Source organism: Acomys minous (assembly GCF_964271855.1).
Source record: "Acomys minous genome assembly, chromosome: 1".
NCBI lineage: Eukaryota > Metazoa > Chordata > Mammalia > Rodentia > Muridae > Acomys > Acomys minous.
The window spans coordinates 7,506,269-7,528,469 of record NC_140483.1 but is presented as its reverse complement, the minus strand read 5'-3'; the positions used below and the strand labels follow the sequence as shown (position 1 = coordinate 7,528,469).

Sequence of the window (22,201 nt, the reverse complement as noted above, 5' to 3'; positions counted from 1 at the left end):
TGTACACATAGTCTGTAAACTGGAAAAACACTGGATACTGTGAAAACCTACCAGAGTGACATCTCATTTAACTAACAGAGAATAGAGTTATAGCCCTGGAGATGTCACATTTGATCTGGGAACTAAATGTGGGTTGATTAGGATATAGACAGATTGGGGGGGGGTGACATCCTTCTCAGAGGTAAAGGTGCCTGCCCCCTCTGACTAACTAAGCATTTCTCCAGGAGAAAGGAAAGGAAACAAATGAAGTATGCCCCTCTGATCCTTTCTAACCAACTGTCACAACAATGGAAAGCTGTCGTGCTAGTACAGTAGTTACATTTTAACTGACACCTAGCCTCATCATCGGAACAGAACTATTACCCAATCAATAGTTTCAGTTGACCAGCTGACTGAGTGGCTAGTCTGTGCAGTGTCATAAGCCTGATACTTGGGGTATCTTTTGCTTGGCATTACAGGGTTATAAATATAGAATACAACCTCAGCAGAAGGACAGCTGGCAGGTAGAGGCACCGAGGTGGCTTGGTAGGGTATAGTGCTGTAGTCTGCACACAAAGGTTGCCTCTAGCCCCCCCCCCTTTCCCACTGGGGTGAAACTGAGAACATCACTGGTTCTAACTGGGAAGTGGCCCTCATAACTTAGGTGTGAGCAGAAAAACGCAGTTTTTGCCTCAGAACTCCAGCCTAGGGCCTCTCTTGTATCTCTTGCTAAGAGCCTGGTGTATGTTATCAGGAAGAGGAACATGAATTCATAAATTGTAATTCCCTGCAAGTTCCCAGATAAATGGTTGTTATGGTTGTGGCTGTTGAACTTGGTGGGATAGCACTCTGAGAGTGACCCTGGCCATAAACTTATGGTTTAATGGTAGATCTTGTTTTAAATGATGGGTCAGCCCTGGGCTGGCAGGGTAACCCCGAAAAGGTCTCTTCACCTCTCTAAACCTATATTACTTTAACTGGAAATGGCAATAACAATAATATCATTTTACTGGTTATTTGCCTGATTCATGGAAAAAATTAATATCCTATGAAGGCTTCGGACAACGTGTGACAAAATGAGTATCAGGAATGCAACAATTACTGTAACACTGACAGCTGAGCCTGGCATGTGGGGGATGGGTCAGCTCTGCTATGAGTGTACCCCCCCTGAAGTCAGTGACTTTTCAGGCACCCATCATCACCTGCTCTGTAAATGTGTTTCTGTTCACCGTCTAGTCGTTTATCAGACGGGATTCCCAAACTCACTGATTAAGGCTCCCTTCCAGGCGCCAACCTGTGAAAGAATTTGACTTGGTCACTATTGAGGAAATATTTGTAAAACAGTCCAGGCAATATGTAGGCTTTGAATGGCTTTCAAAAAAAAAAGGGCTCAGCCAGGGGTTAAAAATAAAAGCAATTCTGGACACACAATGTTAACTGCATTTGGTTTAGTATTTGGAGAAAGAAATCCCTGCTCTGAACAGAGCGGAGATAAGCGCCTTGACTTGCAATAGATTAAGAGGCCTGCAACGGTGAGAACAAGCCGGTCTAAGGCGCGCCCTGAGTGCCACCACATTTAGATGTGAGATTAACTGCTGCCGAGTGGTGCAGCGGCTGTTTGTTTTATGAAACAATCGCTAATGACATTAAACAGACGGAGCCCCTTCCAACATGATTGTTCATTTGTGATAAACTGAGAGAAGCCCACGAGAGATTGGAAAAGAACACTCCTAAGTGCTTCATTCAGAGGCCCGCAGCATTCTATTGGAGGTGACAATTAACAGGCATGAACGGCAACATAATTCACAGCCCATTTAGACCAAGAGATGAGGTCCGTAGCAAAGAACCATTTTAAGTTTGCTTGTTTTATATTTATGTTGAGGATCGAGTGATCATGAGTTCATAATCAGTTATCCAAGGAAGCTTTTTTTCTTCTTCTTCTTCTGTCCTTCCTGTATTCATTTTGTAAAATGCCCTGTGTTTGTGCGTGTCTCCAAGTCCTGGCTGTCTACGATGGGTAGTAAGCCCGGGCTGTATTAAAGCATGCTATCTATTAGGTCAATTAGACATGAGACGTGTACTTTTTAATGCATTTGAAAGCCTGATTTGATTTGGGTCCAGTGGTTTAAAATTAAGAGAGCAGAACGCTGCACCAAGCTTCGGAGATATCAGTGGCTCTGAAGTCTTAATTGCAAATTCAGATAAGGATGACACAGGACTGTATCTCCCTAAACCACAGGTATTTGCTAACAGCTGAGAGGGAAAGGTTGAGATGCTGTATTTACTAATTCATGCTTTTGCCTTTGCATTTTTTATTGGGCTTTAATATTTTGGTTGGAGACAACACCGTTTCAGCCAGCATTGATTGTGTGTGGGTAAAATTTGAAACAAGCCTCCCTCACATTTTCAGTATTTCCGCCTAGCTAAAAATTGAAATAGTGTTTATTTTTATTTTTTTGTATATTGTCAAAGGCCACATTGCAGCATTAAGCTTTTGTTTTATACACAAAGAAATATATTAATGAAAAGTGTTTTAAGTGCTTATTATTGAGATGGTTTGTTGTGAAACACAAGCCTTTTCATAGCAGTTCACACTTCATTGTGCTCCATGAAAGACAATTCTAAGTAGGGGTTGTCAGTCTCCCATCAGAAGTAGAGTAGTGCTGGGGAATGGAGCCATTTAGAGTGTCATTCAAGCAGGACTAATCTAGAGTAGATATCTTATAAATAACCAGAAACGGAAAGAAAACAAATCGTCCCTGCCCCCACCGGAGCAGAGAGAGTGAGGGCAGAAAAGATGAAGATCTTGATAATAAAGATTTACAGTTGGAATTAGTGAATTGTTCGGAGCAGGGAGCACCTTGCAGAGCTGCAGTGAGGACCTGGGGAGGAGTCTGGGAATACCCTGCCATAGAGAGATGGGTACCCACAAATTAACCCACAACAAGAAATGGCTTCGTGATCACATTTTTCAGTGTGTTCTCTAACCTGGGCTTCCTTTTGGACCCCCTACACCCGCAAGGTATGCTCTAAATTGATAACGAGCATTTTTTTTTTTTTTTGCCTGTGAAAGGATGATGAGGTCTAAAGGGCACACCTAGAGTGGGCTCCGTTTTCTGCCTGATGCTCCTACTGCCTTTGTCTCGGTCTTTAACATCTAAGGTTAATATTGGCTTCTTTAGCACTGTCATGTTCCTTAGCATTGGAACTCCCTCAGACCTCATTTACCTTGACTTCTGAGGTAGCTGGAAGAAACTCTCCCTCTGCGTTCCAGGAGGGCTTAGCTTCCCCCATTCTGAGAGCTGCATGTCTTCAAGAAAGGAAGACCCTAATTTTCTTGACTTCTGGGAAGTCTAAGTTCATGTTGAATTTCCTGGGCTTCCAATCGGTGTTTGCAGGGGGTTGCTAGGAATGCCTAGTTAAAACCAGCTCCGCTCTTTCATCCCAGTAACCCTCTTACTCTAGGACCCTGGGTTTCCTGGGCTTTTGAAGCTCTGCGCTTTCCAGTTAACATCGCATTTTGTTACCTTAGAACACAGAGAGAAGAAGAGATTTGTGTGTCACTATTCCCATGTGCTTGTGTTGAGGTCAAGTTGTGGAGGAAGAGAATGGAAGACCTTAGCTTTCCATTTGATTGCAGTGCTTTGCCCACTGCCTGCATGCCAACTGCATCAGATGCTATCTACGTTTTTATTCAGATGAGAAAATGGAAGTGCATGAGCTTGCCTTCCTTCTGGCAGCAGGAAGCGACCCTTCTCTGGAGTCCTAGAGATTCCCACTGCCTGTAGAGTAAGAACACTTTAGGACCCTGGGCAAAGCTCACTTACACTCACTGTTACCTGCAACCAGCCAGGGTTGCACAGCATCTCCAGCTTGCTACTTAGTGCCATGGTTAACTAGAAACCTTAGACTCTACAGGTGCAAACAGCCCCTGGCATAGAAAGGTAGAAATGCCTTTGACTGTTGCTTATGACAAAACACATTTTAGCATGAAGATGCACAGGATTTCTTGTGGCCTGTCACTGATCATTTATACCTAAGAGGAAAGATCTATGAGGTGTCTTCACCAATCAGGCTCCTGACAGTTTTAGGTGTTAGGGATCGAAAGCCTTGATCAGTTGAAGACCCTTCATGCCTGACCTGTAGGAACTGGGTGAGCTAAATGTAAGAAACAGAGAATTTCAAGTTCTCTAGCAGCCATGTTTCTTCTGGTCGATACAACAAAGTTTATACATCTGTGTGTATGATTGATAATCTGGATATGGAATTCTACATCAAAGTTTTATGATATATAAGCTAGCAGCAATGCATCTATAGTCTTAGCCATTAGAAAAGCTGAGGTGTGGGGCTCACTTGAAGAGTTTAGCTAGGCAACATAGTGATGCCCTGTCTGGTAAAACAAATAGCACTAAAAACAAGGCACATGATACAGGCCTTGGATAATTCATTGTCATTTATTCAACAAAGTATTGTTTTTGTGTAAGCAAGCATATAGCAACTGACTTTGGGGCCTCTGAAGTCTAGAGTTCTGGTCTGGGTATGACAAATATGCCTTAGGTTCTCAAATTAATTTCATCCTTGAAGGTGAGCCATGCCACTTGCTACTATTCCTTAATGATGGAGATTTAGAAGATATTGCAACTTGCTCAGTGGCGTGCAGTTTTGAAAACAGCAAAGTACAGTTTCATTAAGAATATTTCTGTTGGGGCTAGAGGGAGTAGACGCCTTCATTGGATTCCTATTAGCCAAGACAGACCATGACAGGGCTGATGTACACATGAGCTCATAGCGGCTGTGACTGTGTGTGTAAGACCTGCACAAAATCAAATCTACCAAAAGCCCAGCAGGCATTGGAGAGGAGCTATTGACAGTTGATGGCTTCTGAGGAGGAGGATAACTGCTTTCTTTAGGGATGTGGGCCCTAAGACACTACACATGTACCATTGCCCAATAGATGGCCCTAAACCCATGCACGTACAGACAGCACTAAGTGGACTCTGTGGGGGTTTATTTGCATTATAGTGTATGCATGTATTAATATTAAATAAATATTTTAAAGACAAGAGCATGAAGTTGAGAGGAAGAGTGGTGATGAGAGACAGAGGTATTGGAGGAGAGGGAAAGGTTTGATTAAAATATAATATACACATGTATTAAATTATCAAACAGTAATAGAATGATTATGAAAAATCAGAATATCTTAATGCAGGTAAAGAAGATGGATGAGCTAGGGTCAGGAATGGCCTTGGGAGTCACAGAGCATTCCCGTGCAGAATCCTTCTCTGGGCTGCTCTTCATAAATGTGTTTGGGGCACATCTGATATGCACAACACGAAGGCTTTCCTATCTTTTCTTCCATACTCTGTTATAATCTGCCTCTTCTGAGGAGATTCAGTTACGTGTTAGTGAACTTGATGTCGCTCTCGTCATCTTGAAATATCTTTTGGATGGATGGATGGGTGCATCCCCATCTGTGTAGTCGGCTCTCAATTATCCGTTCTAATGGAGTTGAAATAGAAGAGGAACATTTGAGAGTGAAATCTACAAATCACTGACAAAGTCTCCGTGCTCAAACTTCCCCAGCAGATCTCTCCACAACTTCAATACAATGTGACAAAAAATGGCTGCATCTAAGTTCCTTCGCTCTGGCCTTTGATGCTAAGGAATTCTACTCAACATTACGGGTTGGACAAGTTTGAAAATGGTGAGGAACGTCCCAATGATATTTTTCAAATATCACAACAGTGGTTTAGGACTAATTTATTGTTGGCGTGTGGAGCTCAGAGGCAGGTGGTTGGGGGCTTCTTGTTGTGTTGAAGGCGTGGCTGGTGAACTTGGCCAAGCGAGGAAGGAGAGGAAGGATGTTTCCAGGTGCATGCTGTTATTAGCAGCACAATCTCAGTGTTCTAGGGAAGGCAGAGCGGTACCAGACTCTAGAGCCAAACTCTTTCTTTTGTTTTGTATAAGTGAACCCTAAGACAGGATTGACGGTGTGTGAGGTGTTCAGAGCGCCCTTGGGAAAACTGTGGGGTTCCCCGGGGCCTGGACCTCTGGAAAAAGGCTTGGGTAGGTTCAAGGTCATATTTCTTTCTCACTCTTATCCTTCTGGGCTGTTGGAAGGATTCCCTCATCTTTAAATCATCTAACTGCATCCCTGTAAGTTGCTTTAGAGAGCTCTGGTGGTTTGGAAAGAGAAAAAGACAGTAAAATTGGCATGATTTTTGACTAAAGGCCTGGGAGCAACTAGGTAGGATAAGCAAATGCCAGTGGAGGTGCTATCATCGAGGAAGGCAGTCCCTGCTGAGGAGAGCGGGCCTCAGAAGCCTGGCTTTATGTCACATGCAAAACTACTAGTGAATGTCCAGCCCTGCTTTGAGCAAACAGAGGCAGTGTATGCACGTCTCGTCTCCAACCCTATCCCCAGTGGTGCTTAAAACCTCCATTTCTTGCAATATCATATGAGATGGTAACATATAAGTCTCTGCTGCCTCTAAATAATAATTTCAACTAGAAAATCATGTGATTAGTTTATTTTTAATTTACAGTAATATATGCTTTCCTCAAGAAACATATGAATGTAACAGTATACACACTTTTATATATTTATAAAACTGTTATAAAATATGCAGAAAACTCAAATGCACCCATGGGGTTAATTTTTTTAGAAATAGAACACAACCCATCGATTTATGCTATTATTATGTGTCAATTAAAAATAAAATAAAAGCGCGTTCATGCTTTTAATCCTGGCACTCAGGAGGCTGAGGCAAGAGGATGGTTGTAAGTTTGAGGACAGCCTGCATTGCATAATGAGTCAAAGCCATTCTGAACGAAAGAGACCCTGTCTCAAAATAAATAAAAAAAAAAAAAACAAGAAAATAATTAAAAACATTTTTAAAGCAGAGTATAGACTTAATATAAGGAGTAGTACAATTAGCTATTTGAAATTCTTATTGTTGTTTTCTTTTTTTCTTTCTTGTAAAGAAGGTGTCAATGATACAATTAATATAGACTTTTAAAATGCCCTTTGGGTTTCATCACAGAAGACGGGCACAGAAAGAATGTAAAGGCTGGTGGGTAAGGAAAAGAGCTGTAAAACACTTTCTTCTGGACATGACATGGCTGCTGCATTCATAAGCTGTGGTTTCCTGAGTAAGACAGGCCTATTACCATTCACACAGAATGGGGAGCTCTTGACAGTTTAACAGCTGCAGGTGTATTCATCTTTCTTCAGTAGTGTAGCTGGTGGTAAGTGGTCTGTGCTCCAGTAAATATCTCCACACTAGTGTTTACACCAGCAGCCCCCATTAAACTCAGTGGGTCATTTTTTAAAAGGCGTGAGTGTAGAAAGGGAACGTTTTGGGAGGGGAGAATTCAGGGGAGTTGGAGGAGGATGAGAGAGGGTGATGGGGTGGCGAATGCAGTCAACATACATTATACCCATTTATGACATCATCAAAGAATAAACTTAGAAATACCCTTTGGCTTTCTTTTATCATGCTTCATAAAAATCAATGTTCTTTGATAATGAAAGAGCCTGATTCAGACGAAAATCTCTGAACATTCACAGAAGACATCCGAAAGTGTGGTCAGTCCTCTCCACACAAACCATATATACGTAAGCACATATGTGCAGTTTTAAATTGTCAATACAAATTACTGGAGACAAGTTTATGCGTTCACAGGAACTTCTCATCAAAGATAGTACTTTGCATCTGTGTGTATAGTACTTTACATCTGTCTGTACATGTGTGCTTATATGTACACATGCATATGTGTTTGTATATGCACATGTGTGTAGATGTGTACACATGTGTGCATGTGTGTATGTATGTGTATGCACATCTGTGCGTGTCTGTGCATGTGTGTAAGTTGTGGGACTGGCTTTCATTCATCATTTAGGCATCATAATGAGTAAGGTCAGTTGGTTATACAGACAACAAAGTCAAATGTAGGATTTTGATTCATGGAAATGACTCATCAAAATGGAATAATTTGCACTCTGCTCCCTATGTTGGCTTCTCTTGGATTCTGATAAATTTTAAACTTCAATAGAAAAAAGAAAGCATAATAAGGGGGAAAGATGGCAGGATATCGTGTTTTCCCAGCAACTTCATAGAGTCAGGGCTACCATTTCATACAGGAAGAATCTGATCCAATGGCACTCCTTGAGTTTATCCATTTTAGCTTGACCACCTAGATGTTTTCATGGAAGGAAATGTGGGCTGGGAGCACTGCTCAGTGCAGAGCAATTGTCTGGAATGTCTATGATTCCAGGTTCAGTTCCCAGGCCTGTACAGAAGAAATCCTGAGGAAACCAGACCCCAGTAATGTGCTTCCAATGCGTGTATTCCAGAAGCAGAGAGGAGGCTTCTCTGCTCTTTGCTTCAGGAAACAAACACATATAAAAGTATGGAATTGTTCCTTGGTTCATCAGGGTGACTTCATAGGTAAAGGTGCTTGCCACCAAACCTGAGGACCTGAGTTCACTCCCTGGATTCATATATTGGAATGAAAGAGTCAACTCTCACAAATTGTCTTCCAACCTCCACAAGCTCACTGTGGCATTCCTGTCCCAATCCCTCCCGTGTAAATAATAAATAAATGCAGCAAAATAAAATATAAGAATTAATTCCTTTTGTCAACTTCTAGAAGAGCACAACCCCTCCCCCTAGGCTCTTGTAGCAGTTAGGTTGAGCGATACAGTTCCTACCTGTTATCTTTTCCATAAGACCTATCTCCCTTTCACAACACCTGTGATACCACTTTTGAACTTCTCAGAAACTTGAAGTATGTGAAGTTTCTTGGTGAAGAAAGGAAGCCAGAAAAGGAAGATGCTGATTTTTCTATTAAATCAAAAAGCAAATCCTTTTTCTCCAACTGTCTTCATGTTTGTAAAACATCCACACATCAAGCCCTAAACTCTTTGAGTTCTCAGTTGTTCAATCTGCTAAACAGAGTAACAGCCACCTTTTAAAGTGCCTGAATAGTGAAAGACCATGTGAGGATGTGAGGTGTCAGCTGTTAGCTCAGTTGGCAAAGTGCTTTCGAGTGGGCAGGTGGACCTGGCTTCAACCCTCGGCCCCCAAATAAAAGAAGAATGAAATAAAATAAATCTAAAGGCCAAGAAAGCCTGGGTTAAAACAATTTATTTTTTTCCCCTGTGGCTGAAGTCCCCTTGAAGTAACCAAACCACAGGGCCAAGATGATGGCCTTTATCATGTCGAAGTGGTCGACCAGATGGCCAGGCCTATTCTACATAATGACTCTCACTCTGGTGGTTTGTAATTTATGAAGCTTTCTAATCGGAAATGCACTTGGCTGCCAGCAAGCTCTGCCACACATAGCTACAGCTTCTTCCAAAAATAAAGAAAAATTCAACCTGATACTCTTCGCCCGGACATGAGGAGCAGTCTAAAAGCACAAGGTAGATTAGCACTGTCCATACTGCACTTAATTTACGAACAAGATGAAAGATGCTTGGTGGGTCCGTTCATGGTTCCCAGAGCATGGGGTGAGGAAGGTGAAGAATTGATGGAGAGTGAGGGTTGAGAGAGCAAGGGTGGAGGAAAAACTGGAGGGGAATGAAAGAAAGGAACCTTATACACAACTGGGCTGAGGAAAAATCCACCAGCAATTCAGTACTTCCTATTCTAAATCACAGATATCTGATAATGGTGGAGCAATTTTATTTGATTTCTGTAGCCAAAGGTTTTTGTTTTTATTTTCCTAATTAATTTTTAAGTTAATTTTTTTCTTCTCACGAGTGTATGCATGTGTGATGTGGAATGCATGAGGTTCCACATGTGTACGTACATGCTTGTGTCTGTGTGTGCACCTGAAGTTGACTCCAATGTCTTCCTCAATGGCTCTCCATTTGATTTTTGAAACAGGGCCTCTCTCTCACTGTACCTGGAGATGGCCAATTCCAGCTAATCTAGCTAGCCAGTTAGTCCCAGGGTCTCCTGTCTCTGATGGGATCACAGGTGACCCTCACACATACCTACTCTTTCCATGAGTGCTCGGGACCAGAACTCTGGTCTTAATGCTTGCATAGGAAGAACTTTATCCACTAAGCCGTCTCCTCATCCTCCCATCAAACCTTGCTTTAAGTTGGAAGAGGTTGGCTGTAGTTGACATTCCTTACTTCCTCACGGTCCCTAAGACTTTGCCCTTTAGTGTCTTTCACTGAGGTTGGGAACACTATCGGTTTTGTTCTCAGATCTTTTTCTAACACAACCACCTTGCTAAACTAGCCCCAGGTGAACTCAGAGTTTCCAAAGAAAGCTGCTTGCTGCAGAGACACACACTGCCCCAGTTCTCCTCCGTGTATAAGGAGACTAAGAACTGTCTGTAACCACCCATTCTTCCATGGTGGGCACCTTTGTGATCTGGCATGCTGAGACCCCCACCTCCAAGAAATAAATTTGCCTTCAAATAGCAATGACAGAGATGGGTGAGCATTTTAGAGAAGTCCACGGAAGCCTGCTGCAGTGCTAGACGGAATAGTGCTCGCTTATGAACCACTCAGAAACTGACCGTGTGTTTTCTGATTAGGTGGTTTTAGCTTTCCAGCTTTTCTGGTGAGAAAATGGTTAAGCAGACAGCACCTTGCCTGGGCATTTCATGTGCGTGCTTTCCTTCCTTGCTCAAAGGGCATCAGGGAAAGGCAAGGTGTTTCTCATTTGATTCAAGTGAAACAATTGATGTTGTTATGACTTTGAGTGAAGGGGGTGGGGTTGGGGGAGCTGTGCTGCTTTTTAGTAAAGGAAGATATCCCAGTGTGCTCTTCTGCAAGTAGTGGCATAGTGCCTGTGCTCTTCCTAGTGTGTGACATTTGCTAAACTGCCACTAAAAGTCCACTCTTAGGACATGGATTTTTATAAAGGATCACAGCTCCATGATGCTGAGAGTAGCGCATCTTGGAATGAACAGTATTTAAGTGGGCTTGGGAAGCAGATGCGCTTTGAGAACAGTTATCAGTAATCAGAATCCCAGGCTGATAGTTTAAAAATATCGTGAGCCATTAATGAATAGTGGCTCTTTCTAACACAGTGCTTTGAAAACTAGAGGAGAATATTGGGAAGATGAATGAAGGCAGCCTGCTGAGGAGCTTGAGGGAGTCTGAAGCGAACAGTGGAGAGCCGGGCTTGCTGGGAGGCTAACCACAAACAGTGAGCTAGCACTCTGCGCTGCTCTTCACGGCAATGGCTGCCAGATTAGAAGCGTCACTGCCCTCTGTTGTTCATGGGAGAAATACAGACGCCAGAACAGGAGCCTGGCAACATTGCCTGGTAAACAGACCACCACTGCGGAATCTGGCCTGCACTGGGAAGAAGGAAGGAAAGAAAGAGGGAAAGTGAGGGTAGCGAAGAGAGGAGGAGGGAAGAAAGAGAAGGAAAGAGAGAGGAGGAGAAGAGGGAGGGGAGAAGAAGGGAGGAAAGGAAGCTAGGAGGACAGGCAGGTAGGGGAGGGAAGGGAAGAAGGGAAAAGGCTAGTGCGCTGTCTGTGCAGTGTTTCACTGCCATTGCCCAAATGGAAGAATGAAATTACTATATATCCCCCTTACGTTTATTATCATAAGAACTATTCTTCAGAAGAAATATGGCTTCCCTTTATTGTGTTTTTGATTCGCTTACAAAACAAATCTCACATTTTAGCTTAAGCTGACCAGGATGAACTTTGTGGCAATTCTCCTGTCTCAACCCCTGAAATACTGGGTGTGACCCACCACACCCTAGAAGAGGCACATTTCAGTTTAGTCATGGTGGAGATGGAGCGAGCAGTGGAGGGGTCTCCCATTCGCTCGTTTTATTTACTGTTATCTTGGTTTCATAACTCCCGGTTGACACCCCAGGCTTGGACGAGGATGATAGCAGTAACTGTCGCTTATTCCCCCTTTCTCTAATTTACATTTCTCAGTGTTGGTTTTACTTTTTTTTTTTTTTTTTTTTTTTAACTCTGCTGTCCAAACAGCAAATATAAGGACCGGAAACTTATTCTTAAAAGCTCACATAATATTTAAAATGGTATTGCTCAGCTCTATGTGTTTTACGAAATTTAAAGATTACTGATGGAGCGACAACTTCATTCGGGCAGATCATTTGGAATTACATGAAACAGCTGCTGTCGAGCAGCTGATGACAAAGGAGACCATTTTGATCTCCTCGGCGAGGGGACTCTAGCAGGGTGCTGCCCGCACGGAGCACTGAAGAACACATTGTGCTCTAGAGCCCCACACACAGCAAGCTCCTCATGGTGCTTGTTGCCAAACACTGGACTCTAATCACTTTGTGTTCAGTCACAGATCCAGGAAGTCCAAATCCAGCCAGACAAATGCAGCCCGGCTTAGCACAAGCAGCTTTAACAGGTGCTTCTGTGTGGTCTCAGGGAACCTGAGAGACAGGACAAACAGTAGAGGATCGTGGCCATCCTGTCGGTTTGCCCAGTGCACAGGGTGGCACCTGGCCCTGAGCAGCAGTGTGTCATGGCGGAAGGCTAACTGGTGCCTAAGTGATGGTGGAACAATGCAGAAAAAAAGATGCTTAGGTGCCTTAGCTCTGTAGGCCCCCTGCAAACAGACTGCTCCAGGGGCATCTGGAGCCTGCCCCCCAACTCTGAAACAGAATGAACGGGAATGAAGGCTATGTGCTGTTAGAAACTAAAGGGGGGATGAGTAAGTTGACGTCAGCAGGTGCTGATGCTCCCCGGCTCATAACAGCAAATGGAATAGGCTGGCTGCTATCCGGCTCTGCCCCTGTCTGCAAGGACAGGTGGTGCACCCAGCAGGCCACATACTTGCCCTGTGTGGTTATTTCTAGTTCACAAAGCCCGTTTCACCCAGTCGTGGGCTTCTTTCTTCCTCGTCACCTTCCGGGTAGCAAAATCAGAGAACTTGGAGGAAAGTTCACAAAATCAGCTGATTCTGTGATGCTCCCCCCAAATTGTGTCACTTTAGAACCACTGACAGCGAAGATTCCCTTAGGGAGCGGGGGAGCTGGGAATGGACAGAAAAATGCCTGAATTTACATGCATATCCTGAGCATAAAAATACTAGAGGGAACCCCGGGGGACTGTGTGCTTATGCAGGGTGAGCTGCAGAAGTCATCTGAAGCAGGAAGTGGCACACATGGGCTCAAATTCGGCTAGTAGGCAGACTCTCGGTCCGGTGTTTGCCTCTGCACCGGGGATAACATTTGGCTGACTGTCCTGTACGCTTTGTTTATTCTTCTACCAGGATGAAATGATGCGCGTTCCCATCAGATTAGAGGAACCAGGCATGTTTTTCATAAACTACTGAGTGTAGGCATTGGCAAGGCTGTGTGTTAACAGGCCGGTGGAGAACTTGCTGCTTATTATGGCTCCAGCTTTGCTTATCATGGCTTCTGCTGCCTCAGAAAGGTGGTGCCCCCCTCTTTCTTCCTCCCTCTCTCCCTCCCTCCTATTCCGTGGATCCCAGAACTACCTCATTCTCTCTACGACTGCCTCAGTGCTCTACAAGTGAGCCACCACCAACCCAGAGCTCTTCTTTGTAATCTATACTTAGGCTTCAAGATCCCTCTATTTGGGCAGATATAGTTACGGTATTTAGGGGTGTAGCTCTTTCTATTCCTCCAAGTGCCTGTTATAGGGGTCATGCCATCCTGTCCTTGTTCAGTGTAGGAAACTGAGGCAGAATGAGGTTGGTAGAATAAGTGGTCTATGTAATACCAGTATTCACGTGAGTGGAGTTCATTTGTCACAGTTTCGTCTCCTGAGCGTGGCTGTAAATCCTTGAGTCACACCGAGCACCATTTTCATAGATGAGTAACATTTGAGAACTTGAGTTGACCTTCTGTATAAGCTAGCCCATTTCCTCCCTGACACCTCAGTAGACTGAGGCCTACAAAGGTGAGCTGTTTCTCCAAGCACACCATTAGCTCACAGTGGAACCAGGATTCTTTATTTCATACATGAGTTTGTATGTGCATGGGGTGCACATGTGTGAATGCAGCTGCGTTTGTGGGTACACACAGGAGTGGAGGCCAGAGGAGGGGGCCAAGCATTCTCCTCTGTGTCTGTATGGCTCCCATCAGACAGGTTCTCCCATTGAACGTGGAGATCACTGTTATTTTTGTGATGCTGAGATCCTCCTGCTTCTGACAACCCAGCCTTGGGGCAACCAGGAGTACGTAGCCATGCTCAGCTTTAAAGTGGGTACAGATGATCCAAACTGAGGTCCTCATGCATGTGAGGCAATGCACGCTTACCTGTTGAACCATCTCCCCAGGCCAAGAGGCAGGAGTCTAGAAATGCTGTCCATATGCATCTGGGTTCTGAGCATTTACAGGTGCTCTGGCAGAGTCACGCTCTCTGTTTAGAAAGAAGCACCATCACTATACCCTTTACATCCAGCTCCCTGCATCCCTCTATCAGGCATATTTGCAGCAACCAGATCAAAGCTGTGTGGCTGGAGGCGTGGGGGGGAGTAAGGGGTGGGTGAGCAGCTCTTTTCCTGGGTATGATGGGTGGGTACAATGCTCACAGGTAGCAGAAGGAGGCACAGGACTGGATGCTCTTGTGAAGGCCCAGCACCCGTGTCTTAATTGGTCACTCTCCACCTTAGGTTAGAGGCTGACTTTCTCACTAAAGCTGAGCTGAAGGGTTGGCTAGACTCTCTATCTCCAGGGTTGAGTTTACATAGGGACCCCCAAATGCACTTCTTGTGTGGATGTTCAAGATCCAAACTCTGGCGTCATTATAGTAATTACCAAAATCAAAGCCAGAGCTCCATGCGTACTGCATAAGCACTCTGCCACTGAGTCACAGACCAGCCCAAGAGCAGCAGTATTGCTTTTATGTGCTATTGTGACAAATAAGGACTGATGGATGTATGTGTGTGTGTGTGCGTGTGCTGGATGTGGGTGTGTGTATGTGTGAGTGTGTGTGTGTGTGTGTGTGTGTCTGTGTGTGTGTGTGTCTGTGTGTGTGTGTGTGTGTGTGTCTGTGTGTCTGTGTGTCTGTGTGGGTGTATAATATGCGGTATGCATGTGTGATGTCTGCTGATGGATCCCTTTTGTTCAGGATGTACAGTACTACAGATATGAATCAACACTAATGATTACAGTGTTTTGCCTCTAACTATAAATGTTTTGTTGTTTTGGTACTTTCCCCTTTTAATCAGCTAGCGCAGGCCTGCATTCTCTTTTCCCAGTTCAGAGAAGCAGTGAGTGGGGTAGCAGAAACACCAGAGCCTTGAGCCATTGGGCGCCCTAGGGTCACACCTGGGCTCATCCCTCACTGCTTGATCCCCTTGAATAAGTCAGTGTCCGAGGAGCTGAATTTCCTCTCTTGGGTTTCTTTGTCACCATCACCACAGCACGTGTTTTAAAGATGCTGTGGCTATGAAGCAAGAGAATGACAAACACAAGAAGGCTGTAGTGGTTTCTGCCTCACTGACCGTGGGTGAGGTTAAATAGAGCAGTCAGGTCCGTCCTCCAGCACTGTGCTGAAGACACGCCTCCATGGGTGGACTCCACTTCTCTTCCGTCCAAACAGTAGGTCAGGCCCTGCATTCACATATATTGCTTCCTTCTTCCCAATGGACAGAATGCTTTTCACATGTAGACCATTGCCTCACAGAACAGTGAAAATTAAAGATAACTTACTATGTGATTTACCAACAGTAGCCACCATTATGTGTGTAGGGGAGCAGGTGCGTTTCTGTGTGTGTGTGTGTGTGTGTGTGTGTGTGTGTGTGTGTGTGTGCAGCTATGTACATGTGGAGGGCAACATTTGAGCATTTTCTTTGACCATTTTGTACCTTGTGTTTTTGAGACAGGGTCTCTCACTGAACCCAGAGTTCGAGATTTGGTTAGACTAACTGGCCAGTGAGCCCCAGGATCCTCCTGTCTCTGCCTCTCCAGTGTTCTCATGTAGATATTGGGGATCCTCAGGTCCTTAGGCTTGTGTGGCAACCTCCTGAACCATTTCCTGAGCCCTGAACATCATGGTCAGTCCTGTGGAAGGTGTCATTTACAGATGAATAAAACAGGAGGAGTGGCTACAGGACTTTCTCAAGAGCAAACTTCTAGAAAAGGGAAGTGTTGGCATAGAAAGTTGACTAAGCACCTGCTGGGTTACTTTGTTTTCACTGCTATGACAAAACCCCATGGCCCAAAGCAGCTTCTGGAAGACACTTTACTTTGGCTTACTGTCTTCAAGGAGTAAGAGTCTATAGTGTCAGGAAAGCACAGCAGGAAACAGCTGTGGGGTGAGCCTGAGCATTCTCAAAACCAACCTCCAATGTAGAGCTTTCTCCAGGGAGTCCACATCACTTCCTCAACAGCTCCACTTACTGGGGAGCAGGTGTAAAACACCTGAGCCTATGAGGGACATTCTTTTTCAAAGTACCACACTCACTCAGTAAACATCTAAGCCTGTGTGCAAATACATGAGGCCCCCTCAGCCTTCAACTGAGGATGTCAGGACTTCTAAGGCAGCTACCATCTCAGCTACCAGGGAAGCCCAGTTAAATATTTTTAAGTGAATAATAGCAAAATTCGGAAGAAAGGACAGCTCCACAGAGTGCTATGGTCTTTCAGAGATGCTCGTGAAAGCAACAGTTCATGAAGAAAAATCAAACCCTCAAATTAAGTCCTTGGATATCACCGGCAATTTCTTGAGGGACTTAAGACTGCTTTCCACCCTAGCAAAGTAGGCCACAAGCTTGGTAAATAGAGCAGAGAGACATTTCCTGTGAAGGAACCCAAATTAAAACCTAACTAAACTACAGAAACCTATCTGCACCTACTTTCACCTGGAGAGCAAAACAAATTAGTGGTGGGGAAGATGGAGTCAGAGGACATCATGAAGGCTGATGCTGCTACCGTGGCAAGAGGCCAGCCGTACTGCTACAAGCACAGATGGAAGGATGAAACACATTTGCAGCCAAAAAGAGGCTGCTCATAGGTAACACAGCAAGCATCTCCAGGAATAAAGACAGCAAGACCCAGAAAGAACTTCTGTAGTCCCTGGGTGTGCACATTTCTTAAACACAAGTTCATGGTTCATGTATTTTGAAAATCTTTGGCTAAAACCTGTACATTCTTGATGCTGGCAAGCGTTTGTGTTCAGCAGTATATAGCTAGGTGGGCGTGTGTGCACAATCACGTGCTAGGCTTAAGGTGAGAGATGCAATTAAGACATCACAGAGTGTCCTCTTGGAGCCTTGTTCGGTGGATACCTTCTAAGGCAAATAGGGTAGCGCTTCCCTTTTGTGTAAATATTTAGTTTGGCACCTAGCTTGGTGCTAACAAGAATGTGTTAAATGCCTGCCAAATATAGTATAGATAAATTGACTCGACATCTCCCCCCACCCCAAAGTTTAGTATGCTCTGTTTAATTGCTATTTCTTCAGAAGCAAAGCAGAAGAGATTCTATTTATTATCCCCCTTGGCCTCTTGAGCTTTCTTCTCTGAATTCCCTCCACCTTCCTTTCCTTAGAGAAAAAGAGGACTGTAGTAATCAACAGGTGAGCAGAGCCACACTGCGTTGGGCCATGGTCAGGGTGTCACAAGGGCTTGACACTAATGGCCAAGAATGAGAAGCCAGGTGCCCTCTGAACAGGGTGGGAATAAATCTGCTCGCTGCTGGCCCTGCCAGTCACAAAGCATCAGGGAGCCTCAGTTTCTGGATGAGCAGCACTGGATCTTAGTGCGAGATGTGGAGTTCCAGGGAGTCGGATGAGGGCAGATGCTGAGGACAGATTGAATTCCTTGTTAGCGGTGTCTGTGATGCCTGGGACCCACTGCCGTCAGGGCTGATAATAACAGTGATGGTGTGAGTGCAAGGTGACTAGCAGCTGTCTTTTTTTTAAACATCCCACAAAACAAAAGGAATTGTGTCAAGATCTGTTTTCCACTTGATGTTCTGGAGTTTGAGACTTTTTGCAAATACACTGCTGTTTGCAGGAGACTTTAACCTGTGTTCTGTTAAGTTGCCTTGAAGACTAGCGGTATCTTTGTGTCTTTCACATAGCCAGGAAAGAAAACAGTGAGTTTATTACCTAGCTAGTAATCCACGGCTCGCCCCAGGGTACCAGCAGCCACTGTATAGAGGGTATATTATTTTATGTCAGCCATGCTGGCATACTGAGAAACGCAAATGTGTAGACCGTGGCTGCTTCCTAGCTTGTTGCCATCCGCTGAGCACCTCCTCATGCACTTGATTTGGGGAAGGGCTATATTTTCACAGTATGCCACTGTCGCAAAGCTGTGCCGTTTTCAATTTTACAGCACACCTTTTTTTTTTTTTTTTTTTTTTTTTGGTACAGCTAGCAGCCTCATGCCTTGGCTCTCTAATGACACCCCCAGCAAGGTACTGTCTTGGCAGAAGGAGGAATTCACTTCATTAAGCAAATATATTGGAGCCTTCATCCCTTGTTGGAGGTGCAGACTCAATCCTTAGCAACTGTAGCAAACTTGAAAGCCCCTTCGCTTCTCAGTCACTGCAGAACACATTTTGTTGTCATCAGAGGAGGTGGGAAGCCTCCTCTCTGGAAGAAACATCCTACCTAAATTTGAAGTCTGAGGGTCTTTTTTAATTATCTAGAAGAGTCTAACACCAGAGGGCGATGTGAATACAACATTTTAAGTACTTTTTATATGTATAGTTTATTTGGGGTATGTAAACAGATAAACATGTTTTACATTTATTATAATACAATTCTTCATTTTGCTAGTAATTGAAATCACAGTCCTTCTGTATCTTACTCTATTTCTACATCTTGGCAAAGAATGAAAAAAGATGGGATACTATTTCTGATCATGCAAGTGGGATTTATTGAGTTCCTACTGTATGTACAGAATCACACTAAAGGGTTAGAGGAAACCAGCATAGGACTAGGCAAAGCTTCATTAATGACATGGTTATGACTCAACTACTGTATACAAGGCACCGTGGAGGCAATTGGCATAAACTAGATTGTGCCTGGCCTTAAGGAGCGTACAGCCAACTGGAGAAACCCAATCCTATCCCATCTGCCACTAAAGATCATCTAATGTAGTATGAATGAGGCTTCCTGGGCATTTTCAGAGACTTAGCTCAGAAGCAGAAATGGCCTTGTCAAACCAACCAAGCAAACAACCTTGTAAAGCTGTTTTCCACTTACAGAGACTATTGGGAGTGGGCCAACCTTACCTGTAAATGGCAGGGCCAGGCTTCCAGCATGTCCAGGTTTGGCTGTGGCTCTTACAGCTCGTGCTAGCTCCAGACTATAAAATTAAACCAGGAAAGAGGGTCTGGGTTGGATTGAGAACAGACTCAGTGTCCAGGCACAAAACCTCTGAATTCTGTTTGAAGCTGTGAGAAATAGGAGGTAGCCGTGTAAAAGAGCAGGGAAATAGAGGAAAATCAATGAGACCGCTGGTTAGGACATCCAGTCGCTCAGAGCATTTAGATTGTGGATGTGCTGTGTGTGAGTCAGAACCAATAGGACTCAAAAGCTGACCAATGTAAACCTGCATACAAAAGTGGGGCTTTCTTCTCTTGACCCAAGGGGTCACATTCATCAACCACTCACCATAGAAAATGAGAAGCTGGAGGTACCAGCCCCGCTCTGTCTTCATCTGTCTACTGTCTAAATAGGGTGCCACTGGAGCACCCCCGCTCTGCCAGGTCCTACGTTCTGTTCTGAACATTCAGAGATGAGACTTTCAACAAGATCACAGGTTCCCGAGAGAAGTAAAAACGCGCATAAATAGAGAGGAAAATGCAAAACAGTAGAGGAACAAGTTGCCTCCTGGGAGGAGGTGACCTTTCTTGGTCTCCATATGGAGAAGAAAATCCCAGGGGCTGAGGGCACACACAGGAGTATGTCTAGGGGTCGGGAATGTTGGGAAGGGACCATGTGGGGTGATGTTTGAACCCGAGGGATCTACATGTGAACTGTGAACAGACATAGAGAAGTCATTGTAATATAAATCACCCAGACCCTAAAGAGCTTCCAATTTTCTGGCAGTTCTCTAGCAGTGTCCCCTCTGCAGGGACTACACTCTGCGTATCTGGTGCCTGTGAAAGGGGAAGTAACACCAGTTAGAGACTGTGATAACCCAACGTTATGTCTGAGAATCAGTTTCTTATACGATTGAACAAACAAACTCAGCAGACGGTTAACATCTCAAACTCTTTCCAGTGGAGCAGTAAAACTCAGAAGGGGCAAGGGACACCGATGTTGTTCCTATTTCCAATATCTATATAGTCTATTATTATATTAAAAAAACCCACTTTGATAAACGTGGCATGGTAAGTTTAGAGCACCTTTAATGAGTGTCAACTTTGACACAGGTGTGCCAACTGTCTGCCAACAATTTCTGGGCACAGGGAAAAGGCTACACATCGAGATTCAAACCCTTCAGGTTCCTAAAAATTCTTTAGTTCTGCTGCCTCTCCCCAGCATCTAAGGCAGAGTTACTATTTCTTTCTCTTTTTTTCTCTTTCTTTTTTCCTCCTTCTTCTTTTTAAATGTTGAGCACGTTCCTTTACAGGGCTTAGAAATCTTTCTGGTCCAATTGAACAAGAAAGGACTCCTCTTGTGCCTTTTTTTTTCTCTCTCCAGGCTGATGAAGCCTTATAGAAATGTAAATGCCATGTAAGAGCAGCTCCCAGGAAGCTCGTGTGGGGCTCTGCTCTTCTCCCCTGCTCTCTTGTAAAAAAAAAAAAAAAAAAAAATCCCCGATTCTGCGGCTGTGTGCATCTCCTGTGTAAGGGCATTTAATTAGCTACAAGTTACAACAAAGACTTTTGAAAGGAGACTCTACCCCTGGCCAGATGCCTTTATTTTCATTTGGCGAATAGCGAGGTGTTTAGCTCCCTTATCAAGAGCTCATGGGCTGCTGGGCTAAATTGGGAACATCTCCACACTGTTTGACAAATAGATTTTTTTGTAAACTGATTTAGCTTTTCCATTGTTTGCATTTCATTATATAGCAGACTTCATGTCACAAAATCGGTATTCATTCAAAACAGAGAATTCAGAGATAGGACGGTAGCCAGATAAAAAATATTGCACAGGTCAGGCCCATTAAGCACAGAATAATAGCAAGCCAGTGATCCAAGGGGCCAGTCTTGAACAGAGAAGGGCTTCTGTGGCTGAGGTCAGGAGCCAGCTGGGGACTTTACATGAGGTTGTGGACATATTTACAGGACAATTTGTAAAGGGGGTGGGAGCGGGGAATGCTAAGAAGCCATCCCCTATGATAATCTGGACAAAAGAGACAGGCTGATCTTTGCATTCAATATCTCCTTCCCCTCACCCCTTGCCCACGGGGGTGGGGCAGCCAGAATGGTTTTGTTTTGTTTGTTTTTTAACAGTTGAGTTGTATCTTATTTGGTTCTGAAACACTGGCTCCGAAGAGCTTGGGGATGGTTTGTGGTACAAACGGAAGGGCAGTAGTGGGGCAGTTTACTTTTAAGAGAGGGTTGCCCAGCAAGATTACTTTTTGTCTTATTTCTAAAGCCTTTAGACTTAGGCATGCCTGACGCCACCCCAGAGTATCTCCAGGTGCAGACAGAGGCAGAGAGTGTGTACCCCCAAAATGAGGACAAAGCTTGAGTTTGAGAATCACTACACAAGGTTTATGGCAAAGGATCAATGTGTGTGTGTGTGTGTGTGTGTGTGTGTGTGTGTGTGTGTGTGTGTGTGTGTATTAGTAAGATGCAGCTTTGAGCTGTGTCCCTGAGCTTTGGACCTGGACATCCCCTCTTCACTGCCAGCCTCCAGTGAGGAGCCCAGTAATTCACAGAGGAGAGTTATTGTGAAAAAAATTTGTTTCAGTGAAATAATTTTTAAAAGTAAATGCTCAAAGTCAGGGTCCTAAGTCACCTCATTCTTGCTCACTGGGAGTTCTTCCTTGGAGGTCCTGCTTTCTCTATTTGCCTGTCAGTGTTGGGGTTACTTATGATGAATGGGGAACTGTCTTTCTCACAAGAAGTGTCATCTCGGGAGGATCAGGCAAACCTGAGGAAGATAGCGGTGGCACTCAGTTAAGGGATGGCAGGGGTCCAGAGGTCTCTGTCCTGCTGTATGCCTTTGCTGACCCCATGAAGACGCATAAATATTAGTGATGAGCAGGCCTCCCAGGGGAGAGCAGAAGGAAGTAAAGTGTTGGTGTGTGACCAGGCACTGTCCTCAGCTTGAGTTTAAAAATCTAGTATTTGTCAATGAGCCCCACCCCCTCCCCTG

General features: G+C 44.3%; 1 protein-coding gene across 11 annotated transcripts in view; it reads left to right on the top strand.

Annotated features, from left to right (window-relative positions):
* Window positions 1-22,201, top strand: part of ESRRG (estrogen related receptor gamma) — a 604,250-nt gene that overhangs the window by 349,000 nt on the left and 233,049 nt on the right. The window contains exon 1 of one of the 11 annotated variants that reach the window (XM_084773286.1): window positions 9,362-9,406. The exons of the other annotated variants lie outside the window; for them this stretch is intronic. The gene's annotated coding sequence lies outside the window, so the exon portion shown is untranslated. Of the gene's footprint in view, window positions 1-9,361; window positions 9,407-22,201 lie in introns of those variants that run through there. 11 annotated transcript variants of the gene reach the window in all.